Source organism: Heterodontus francisci, chromosome 35, assembly GCF_036365525.1.
Source record: "Heterodontus francisci isolate sHetFra1 chromosome 35, sHetFra1.hap1, whole genome shotgun sequence".
Taxonomy (NCBI): domain Eukaryota; kingdom Metazoa; phylum Chordata; class Chondrichthyes; order Heterodontiformes; family Heterodontidae; genus Heterodontus; species Heterodontus francisci.
This window is the reverse complement of record NC_090405.1, coordinates 21,559,615-21,567,240: the sequence shown is the minus strand read 5'-3', so window position 1 is coordinate 21,567,240 and position 7,626 is coordinate 21,559,615. Positions and strand designations below refer to the sequence as shown.

Genomic DNA, 7,626 nt, shown 5'->3' with positions numbered 1-7,626 from the left:
TGCTTAGAAGGAGCCTCTGATCATAATCGCACCAGCCCACTCTTTAAAGTGACAGGGACCTGTAGTTCAGCAATTTGGGCTCATTGCCCACAATGTACCCTGATTTTTACCTGGGTTGGATTAAAGCCGGTACCAACAGGCTCAGGGCTGCTCGGGAAGGACTTTTCTGTTGACACAACAGCTCCACTATTCCAGGAAGACACCGGCAGCAGCAGTGGTCAACTTTCAGAGGGAGTTCAGAGCTTTTAAATGTTGTATTTTGTTTCTTAATTGTATGTAACTTTTTAGCATAGCCTGATCAGAGTTCTTAAATTTACATCTGACTTTTTATTAACAAGATTGAAGTGCTTTTAAAAGATCTCTAAATGTATATGACTTTTTATCAAGATTTACTTGGCTTCTTTGCAAAGACTCTTGAGCAAGATTGAAGTGACTTTTAAAAACTACATCTTATCCTTTAAAATCCTGCTTCCATGTAGATGACATTGGAAGATGACTTCAGAATAGCTTAGACTATCTTTCTAACAGGTACTGCAACAGCTTAAGACCGACTTTTCTGCAAAAGCTGGTGAATTACCTTCCGGGAGCGGAGAGGAGCGGAGCGGAGCGGAGCAGACCTATATGGACCGATATGAGGAGAACGTTGAGAGCGGAGCCTATAAATCCAATCCGAGGATCGAGGCCCAGTCTCTTACCTTCCAGGAGTGGAGTGGAGATCTTCCAGTGTGCTGGAGTTTTGAAAAAAAAGAAGCCAACTGTGATGTCAGAGGAGAGCTGCAAGGTGATTGGTTGGTGAGTCACTGCTGTTAGTGTATTTAAATATCTTAAAGAAAAGGGCAAAGTTTTTTTACTTGAAAAAAAAACCTCTGCTGATAAGATGAGTACTACTAAAGTGTTTTTTTTATTCAGTGTAGCTTATGAAGGACTTTAGATTGTAGTGGGTAGAACAATGCCCATAGTGTCATTAGTATTTTTTAATTAAGGGAGTAACTAATTAATCTAAGGGTAAGTCATGGCAGGAGAGCTCAGCCCCGTGATATGCTCCTCCTGCGCTATGTGGGGATTCAGGAACCCTCCCAGTCTCCATGACGACCATGTGTGCAGGAAGTGTATCCAGCTGCAGCTACTGGCTACTCGCATTATGGAGCTGGACCTGCGGGTTGTTTCACTGTGGAGCGTCCACGAAGCTGAGGGCGTCATGGATAGCATGTTTAGTGAGGTGGTCGCACCGCAGGTAATGGATGCACAGGCAGAAAAGGGATGGGTGACCACCAGATGGAATAGTAGGAGCAGGCAGGTAGTGCAGGAGTCCCCTGTGGCCATCCCCCTCTCAAACAGATACACCGCTTTGGTTCCTGCTGGGGGGAAGACCTCCCAGGGGAAAAGAGCAACAGCGCGGTCCGTGGCACCACGGAGGGCTCTGCTGCACAGCAGGGGAGGAAAAGGGGTGGAAGAGCTATTGTGATAGGGGATTCTATCATAAGGGGTGCAGATAGGCGTTTCTGTGGCCGCAAACGAGACTCCAGGATGGTATGTTGCCTCCCTAATACTAGGGTCAAGGATGTTTCGGAGCAGCTGCCGGAAATTCTGAAAGGGGAGGGTGTGCAGCCAGAGATCGTGGTCCATATTGGTACGAACGACATAGGCAGGAAGAGAGATGAGGTTCTGCAAAGTGAATATAGGGAGTTAGGCAGAAGGTTAAAGAGCAGGACCTCTAGGGTTGTAATCTCAGGATTACTCCCTGTGACACGTGCTAGTGCGGGTAGGAATAGGAGGATTAGGCAAATGAATGCATTGCTGAAGACTGGCGAAGGCGGGAGGGCTTCAGGTACTTGGATCATTGGGATCTCTTCTGGTGCAGAGGTGACCTGTACAAGAGGGATGGGTTGCATCTGAACTGGAAGGGGACCAATATCCTTGTAGGGAGATTTTATAGTAATACACTGGAGGGTTTAAACTAGTCTTGCAGCGGGGGTGGGACCCAAAGTAGTAGTCTCTCCGATGAGATAGTTGAGGCAAATGGAGAGGTTAAAGCAAGCAAGTCCAGTAGGCAGGCCAGGCAGGGGCAGGACAGGGAGCGTGGAAGGTCTGGTGGGCTAAACTGCATTTACTTTAATGCAAGTATCCTTACAGGTAAGGCAGATGAACTCAGAGCATGGATCGGTACATGGGATTGTGGTATTGTAGCTATTACGGAAATGTGGTTGAGGGATGGGCAGGACTGGCAGCTCAATGTTCCGCGGTACCGATCCTTCCGGCGTGACAGAGGTGGAGGTAAGAGAGGAGGGGGAGTTGCACTATTGATTAGGGAGGACATCACGGCAGTACTTAGAGAGGATATCCCGGGGTGAATGTCCAGTGAGGCCATACTGGTAGAACTTAGAAATAATAAAAGGGTGATCCCTTTGATGGGATTATACTATAGGCCCCCCAATAGTCAGAGGGAAGTGGAGGAGCATATATGTAGGGAAATCACAGATAGGTATAGGAATTATAGGGTTGTAATAGTAGGTGATTTTAACTTCCCTAATATTGACTGGGACTGCCTTAGTGCTAAGGGATCAGATGGGGAAGAATTTGTTAAGTGAGTCCAGGATCGTTTTCTGAAGCAGTACGTGGATGGCCCGACTAGAGAAGGAGCTACACTCGATCTCCTCTTAGGAAATGAGAATGGGCAGGTGGTTGATATGGCAGTGAGGGAGCACTTTGGGACCAGTGACCATAACTCTATTAGCTTCAAGATAGTTATGAAAAAGAATAGGACTGGTCCTCAGGTTGAAGTCCTAAATTGGGGGAAGGCTAATTTCCATGGCATCAGACAGGAACTCTCAAAAGTTGAATGGGAGAGGCTGTTTACAGGTAAAGGGACGTCTGGCAAGTGGGAGGCTTTTAAAAGTGAGATAGGAAGAGTTCAGGGCCAGCATGTTCCTGTTAGATGGAAGGGCAAGGCTGGCAAGTTTAGGGAACCTTGGTTGACGAGGGATATTGAGGGTCTGGTCAGGACAAAGAAGGAGGCATACGTCAGGTATAGGCAGCTGGGATCGAGCGAGTCCCTCGAGAAGTATAGGGGATATAGGAGTATACTTAAGAAGGAAATTAGGAGGGCGAAAAGGGGCCATGAGATTTCCCTGGCAGATAAGATAAAGGAGAATCCTAAAAGATTCTCTAAGTGTATTAAGAGTAAAAGGGTAGCTAGGGAGAGAGTAGGTCCCCTTAAGGATCAGTGTGGCAATCTATGTGTGAAGCCACGCGAAATGGGCGAGGTCTTAAATGAATATTTCTCGTCTGTATTTACCGTGGAGAAGGTCATGGAAGCTAGTGAGTTCAAGGGAGGGAACAGCGATATCCTGCAGCATATCAACATTACAAAGGAGGAGGTGTTGGAGGTTTTGAAGCGCATTAAGGTGGATAAATCCCCAGGGCCTGATCAGATGTATCCTAGGATGCTATGGGAAGCAAGGGAGGAGATTGCTGGGGCGCTGGCAGAGATTTTTGTATCATCGTTAGCCACGGGTGAGGTACCGGAAGACTGGAGGATAGCTAATTTGTTAATTAATAAATTAAATAACAAATCATGTCGCCTCTTTCTCTTCTAAACTCTGGCGGAGACAAGCCTAGCTTGTCCAATATTTCCTCGTAAGACAGCCCACCCATTCCATGTATTAGTCTCGTAAACTTTCTCTGTACTACCTCCAATGCATTTACATCCTTCCGCAAATAAGGAGACCAGTACAGTACTCAGTACTGCAGAAGAGGTCTCACCAATGTCCTGTATAGCTGAAGCATAACCTCCCTACTATTGTATTCAATTCCCATGGTGATAAATGATAACATTCTATTAGCTTTCCTAATTACATGCTGGACCTGCATCCTAACCTTTTGCAATTCATGCCCTCGGACACCCAGATCCCTCTGCATCTCAGAGCTCTGCAATCTCTCACCATTTAGATAATATGCTTTTTTATTCTTCCTGCCATAGTGGACAATTTCCGACTTTCCCACATTATACTCCATTTGCCAGGTCTTTGCCCAATCACTTAACCTATCTATATCCCTTTGTAGCCCCCTTATGTCCTCTTCACAACCTACTTTCCTACCTATCTTTGTGATCAGCAAATTTAGCAACAATACCTTCGGTCCCTTCATCTAAGTCATTTATATAAATTGTAAAAAGTTGAGGCCCCAGCACAGATCCCTGTGGCACACCACTCGTTACTTCTTGCCAACCAGAAAATGGCCCATTTATGCTGACTCTCTGTTTCCTGTCAGCTAGCCAATCTTCTATCCATGCCAATATGTTACCCCCGACACCATGAGCTTTTATTTTCTGCAATAACCTTTGATATGGCACCTTATCCTTCTGGAAATCGAAATACAATACATCCACTGGTTCCCCTTTATCCACAGCACATGTAACTCCCTCAAAGAACTCCAATAAATTGGTTAAACATGATTTCCCTTTCAAAAAACCATGTCGACTCTGCCTGATTACCTTAATTTTTTCTAAATGCCCTGCTATAACATCCTCTGTAATAGCTCCAAACATTTTCCCTCAGACAAATGTTAAGCTAACTGGCCTGTCGTTTCCTGCTTTCTGTCTCCCTCCCTTTTTGAATAAATGAGTTACATTCACTCTTTTCCAATCTAACGGAACCTTCTCGAATCTAGGGAATTTTGGAATATTAAAACCAGCGCATCAACTATCTCACTAGCCAATTCAGGACCTGGCGACTTGTCAACCCGCAGCTCCAACAATTTGTTTAGTACCACTTCCCTGGTGATTGTAATTTTCTTGAGTTCCTCCATCCCTTCAATTTCCTGATATACGACTAATACTGGGATGTTATTTGTATACTCAATAGTGAAGACCGATGCAAAGTATCTGTTCAATTCATCTGCCATCTCTTAATTATCCATTATTAATTCCCCAGACACACTTTCTATTGGACCAACAGTCGCTTTGTTAACTCTTTTCTTTTTAAAATATCTATCGAAACTCTTACTAGTTGTCTTGAAATTTCTTGCGAGCTTTCTCTCATACTCTAATTTTACCTTCCTTATCAATCTTTTAGTCATTCTTTGCTGTTTTTTTTATATTCTGTCCAATCTTCTGACCTGCCTCCCACCTTTGCACAATTATAGGCTTTTTCTTTAAGTTTGATAGTATCTTTAACTGTTTTCGTGAACCATGGATGGTGAGTCCCACCTTTGGAACTTTTCTTTCTCGTTGAAATGTATCTATTCTGTGTATTCTGAAATATCCCCTTAAATGTCTGCCACTGCATCTCTATTGACTTATCCCTTAACCTAATTTGCCAGTTCACTTTAGCTAGCTCTGCTTTCATGACCTTATAATTGCCCTTATTTAAATTTAAAATACTAGTCTGGGACCCACTCTCCTCTCCCTCAAACTGAATGTAAAATTCAATCATATTATAATCGCTACTACCTAGGGGCACCTTAACTATGAGGTCATTAATTAATCCTATCTCGTTGCACAATGCCAGGTCTAGTATAGCCTGCTCTCTGGTTGGCTCCAGAATGTATTGTTCCAAGAAATTATCCCCAAAACATTCTATGTATTCCTCATCTAGGCTATCTCTGCCCATCTGAATTTTCCAATCTATATGTAGATTAAAATCCCCCATAATTATCACAGTACCTTTCTGACAAGCTGCCATTATTTCTTCTTTTATATCCCATCCGACAGTGTGGTTAATGTTAGGTGGCCTGTACACCACTCCCACAAGTGACTTCTTGCCTTTATGATTTCTCATTTGTACTCAAACTGCTTCTGCATCCTGATCTCCAGAACTCAGGTCATCCCTCTCTATTACGCTAATACCATCATTAATTAACAGAGCTACCCCGCCACCTTTTCCTAGATTCCTGTCCTTCCAAAATGCCATGTCACCTCCAATATTCACATCCCAATCTATGTCGCCCTGCAGCCATGTCTCTGTAATGACTATCAGATCGTACTTATTTATTCTATTTGTGCTCCCAGTTCATCTGTTTTGTTTCAAATGCTCCATGCATTCAGATACAGAGCATTTAGTTTTGTCCTTTTATTATTTTTGTCACCTCTAGCCTTATCTGTCGATTTACTCTTAGATTTGTACATTCTGTCCCTTCCTGTCACAGTCTGTTTATCATTTCCCATATTTATACCTTTCTCTCTTGCCTTGTCTCTCCTCCTTGATTCACCATATCTTCCCGAATTTGATCCCTTGCCCCCACTATTCGGTTTAAAACCGTCTCTACTTCCCTCGTTATGTGGCTCGCTAGAACACCGGCACCAGCACGGTTCAGGTGTAGACCGTCCCAACGGTACAGCCACCTCTTTCCACAGTACTGGTGCCAATGCCCCATGAACCAGAACCCACTACTACCACACCAGTCTTTCAGCCGCACATTACTTTCTCTAATCTTATTTGTCCTATGCCAATTTGCACATGGCTCAGGTAATAATCCAGAGATGATTAACTTTGAGGTTCTGCTTCTTAATTTGGTGCCTAATTCCTCATACTGACTTTGCAGAACCTCTATCCTTGTCCTGCCTATGTCGCTGGTACCGACATGGACCACGACGACTGGATCCTCCCCCTCCCATTGTATGTTTCGCTCCAGCCCTGAGCAGATGTCCTGAATCCTGGCACCGGCAGGCAACACAGCCGTCTGGACTCTTGCTTTTGCTGCAGAGAACAGAGTCAATCCACCTTACTATACTGTCCCCTACTACCACTACATTCCTTTTTTCTCCCTCTTTGAGCCACAAACACTTACTGCAGACGTGTTTGCCCTGGATCACACTGGCATCCAGGAACTCCCACATGCTGCAGCTGTGACACATCACCTGTCCTGTCATCCTTAACGTGTTTCAATTAACTACTTAAATATTTTATTCAATTATTCATTTTATTGCATATTTTATTAAACTTACCACTAGTTTGTTTACTATTTTAAACGTTAGGACTAAAATGGATCTTAATCACTTACCAGATGCGCATCAAGCAGGTCGGTTCTTCCAAACCAATCAACTACCTGCTTGCCTGTGATGTCACAGCTTACCAGATCCTCACCAAACAGCTCCTTCCACTGCACCGGAGAAAGAACCAAATCCTGTATCCTCACCCCAGCGGCTCTCTGTTTCCCTGCTCTCACTCTCCATTGTGACGTCACTCCTCGATTTTTTTCCCCTGCTCTGCTCCTGCCGTGCTCCTCTCTCTCTCGCTCTGTCTCCGAGTCTGTGCTTTTGGCGCATTTCTTCATTTGTTGTTCCGTTGTGCTCCTCTGTTTCTGGTCCATAATCTGACTCTGGTGGGACTTGAACCCACAACCTTTGAATATCGTCTTAATCATTATTTAGAAGTCCAACACGCTATCCATTGCGCCACAGAGCCTCACACATTTTTATTAACATCACTAAGGCCTTTGATCTTGTCAGCAGAGACGGCCTCTTCAAACTGCAATGGAACATAGGCTGCCCTCCTGACCTCTTGGGCATCATCTCTTCTTTCCACGAGAACATGCACAGTTCCATCAGTTACAATGGAGCAACATCAGACGCTTTCAAGATCAGCAGTGGGGTAAAGCAGGGCTGCGCGCTGGCGCCAACTCTCTTAG

At 44.4% G+C, this 7,626-nt stretch overlaps 1 non-coding gene across 1 annotated transcript; it reads right to left on the bottom strand.

Annotated features, from left to right (window-relative positions):
• Nucleotides 1-7,312: 7,312 nt before the first annotated feature.
• On the bottom strand, nt 7,313-7,403 carry trnar-ucu (transfer RNA arginine (anticodon UCU)). Its single transcript is given in 2 exon segments — nt 7,313-7,348; nt 7,367-7,403. It is a non-coding gene; the product is annotated as a tRNA-Arg (tRNA).
• Between the last annotated feature and the right edge of the window lie 223 nt (nt 7,404-7,626).